Source organism: Pseudomyrmex gracilis, unplaced genomic scaffold, assembly GCF_002006095.1.
Source record: "Pseudomyrmex gracilis isolate BER0280 unplaced genomic scaffold, ASM200609v1 scaffold_1175, whole genome shotgun sequence".
Lineage (NCBI taxonomy): Eukaryota > Metazoa > Arthropoda > Insecta > Hymenoptera > Formicidae > Pseudomyrmex > Pseudomyrmex gracilis.
This window is the reverse complement of record NW_018021759.1, coordinates 12,649-16,118: the sequence shown is the minus strand read 5'-3', so window position 1 is coordinate 16,118 and position 3,470 is coordinate 12,649.

Genomic DNA, 3,470 nt, shown 5'->3' with positions numbered 1-3,470 from the left:
TCTCTCTCTCTCTCTCTCTCTCTCTTTCTCAGTTGTAAAATGTAAGTATATATATGTATATATATGTATTATAATATATATATGTTATTATATAGGCAAAAAAAAGTATTATCATTATATAGTATATATAAATATATATATATATATATATATATACAGGGTGTCCCAGAATTGCCGTACAATCTCTCGTAGGCAGGTAGAAGGAGCAAAACTGAGTCAAAAAGTCCTGGACCATTTTTTTCTATTATTTATAATAAAGAAGTAATTATTGAGTAAATCAGGCCAATCAGCGCAGACCTTTAGCCAGACGCACGTCAGTGAGCCGCGCGCCTAGTGTGTGTGAGCGCTCACTGACGTGAGTCTGGCTAAAGATCTGCGCTGATTGGCCTGATTTACTCAATAATTACTCCTTTATTATAAATAATAGAAAAAAATGGTTCAGGTCTTTTTGACTCAGTTTTACTCCTTCTACCTGCCTACGAGAGATTGTACGGCAATTCTGGGACACCCTGTATATAATATATATATGTATTAAATGTCGAATATGTTATTATAGAGTAACATAACACATTTTTATATATAACACATTTTTATATATAACACGTTTTTATATTTCAGAGAAATCTACAAAGTTAAGAATCTTGCCGCCTTAAAATGAGGATAAGGGGAGTGCGAATAATATATTATAATATAACTTTAATTAATATACGTATGTTTTTAATTTTTTAAGTTTTTACGAGATACGCTTTTGAGCACAAGTACATTGAGTTACTATTACCGATTAAACCCACCGATTAAACACAGCTATCAAAAGAGATTACATACTATATAATCATTAGTAATTTCAAAAGTGTGTTCCTGATGTGTTTTTTATATTTTTTTCTTGTTGTCAAAGTGAATGCGATGGCGTTACACAAACGGAAAATCTTGAACTNTAGACATTATCTTTGTTTACTTGTGACTTTACAAATCACATAGAATATATATCAAAACTTTAATGTTATAAGTGAACGATTACATGTTTTTTTGGCACGACTTGTTTATCATTTGTTATATACGTATAACAATCTTGGTACTGTTTATAATGNTTACGATCTTTTTAGATAATAAGACGGAAAGGTAACACTGTCACATCGTTCTTCGCCGTTAATCACGTTCTGTGCTTAGCGTGGGCCATGCNATTTTGTTCTGAGCCATTCGATATAAAAATAACTTTCAAATACGTGTAAAATTAAAGTAACGACTGTTATTATATGACAATTAATTTGCAGATTTTTCTCTTTATATAAAGAGAAAAAATATATTTCAAAAATTATTTTGAGAGTAATTTTCATATTTTGTACATTAAACGTCTAGGTTAAACAGATGACAGTTATTACTTTTGCGCAATATAAAATTGTCGACAAACATAAAATCAGTTTACGTTTGAATTGAAACGCTACTACCNTGTACTTTGCTTCTTTGCAAGATTCGAGCATTGGTTTATGACGTCGAAAACTTCTGTGTGATCGTTTGTATGTATGTACATTAAAAGAAAAATAAACTTTTTTTAAATTTTATATCACGAGCTATTATAATTTTGTTATTATAATTTTTTCAACTTATTACAGATGAATAAGATTTCGTATAGACAAATTTATCTCGCGATTATATTTATATCAAGAAGAAGGTAAGACGTAACGTCGATGCTATTATCATTTATTNAAGATTACTTAATCAACTGTGAGTGTGATTGTGCGCAATATTCCATATATGTTTAATACGTCAGATACACTGTGTGATGAGTAAGGAATGTATTTTGCGGTTTCTTTGTTANATCTAGTGAATAGTACTAAATTTGATGTTAATATTGGCGTAACAAAAGTTGGCAATTTGGAAATTAATCACTGTATATATTGGTGGTAACAATACATTAGGAATAATTTATATTTTATATATATAGTTTAGTATATATTCTGAAACGCTTATTTTAATTTGTCATCTTACGTTACTTGTTGCTTTTCATTCGCAAAAATATACGATACAAAGTACTAAAACAAAGGATGCTGAAACTTATAAATATCATCGTAAATGTTTGCTTTCTTAATTTCTAAAACAAGTACATTTACTTTGCTTATAATTATTTTATATTTACTTATTAAGATTCATTTAAATAAATTAAAAAAATAAATATAATANTATTTTCTTAAAGTTAAAAATTAAAATTAAATATGCGTTTCGGGGAGTCAATTGTCTGAATTTTTAAAAGTTTAAGTATTCTCGTAACAATCTCGTTAGTATTTAAAACTTATTGTTTATATATCGCGAGAGATCAATGCCCTAATGGAAACTGCCGCATAGATCCAAGAAATATATGGAGATACTCGGGTGTACACACACGGGAGACCAGTTTAAGCAGTTGTTCACACACGAACGAAAATGATGCAATCCCAATAATTCAAGCTCGTTTATCAATTAATGGAAATCCCACTGTACCCTGTAAAAGAAGACGTAAAATGTTTTTTGTGTTACAAAAAAAAAGAAAATGATTTGTGCATGCATGTAGTTCCCGACAGAGTAATTAAAAAAAATTAAATTCTCGAATAAATTAAATAACTTGGAATAAGTAATGGAATTTTACTTTTTTACAATGTTCTTTATCGTTTATTATTAATTCTTTATTTGCTTTATCGCTGTATCTTGCATAATTGATATCTTTTTTTTTTAATTAAATATCACACTTAATATCTTGTTTTTTGTTATGCCAAAAACTACTAAATATATGTTGTGCGCCAATTTTTGTATTAAAAGATAAGTTAAGATGAGGCCATTGAGCAATGTGATGAGACATCACTGTCATTGCTCAATGACCTAGTTAGGTAGCAGGAAGGCAGCAGTTCTAGGAAGAACTGNTGGTTGCCACAGGGCGCGACACATCGCCGCGTTGTGTGAAGTGCAAACGCAGCATGTGTCGACACCGGCACCGGTAACTAGCACGGCCGTTGCTAGGACCGGTGGGCCTGCTGAATCAGCGCGATCGATTNCTATAAATCGATCGCGTGGATGAAGCAGAGGAGAGACCGTGTTAGGACTGCTAGCTCACTGTGTGGCTCCGCAAGCCGGAGAGTTTACCGCAGTGAAGCATAGCCGTGTAAGGAACATTGTAAAGATCAGGAGCAATAAAGGATATTGTAATAAGTTCGAGCAAAGAACTTCTTCTTCACCACCCGCAACCTCCTCGACATCCAACAAATTTTGGTGGCAGCGGTGGGATCTCTCATTCCGTGTGTCAAGGACGGGACTCAGCAGGAGATTCCGGTTGGATCAAAGGAAAGTAAGGACACTGGGTGAGAAAAGAAAAAAAAACGAGAACGGTAAAGTTTTAGTTTTTAAAAAGAAGGGGTGTATTTAAAAAAAAAAGAGGAATATATATATAACTACAAAAAATATATATAAACACCCCGTTCTGGAATACTGCTCTTATAACAAAA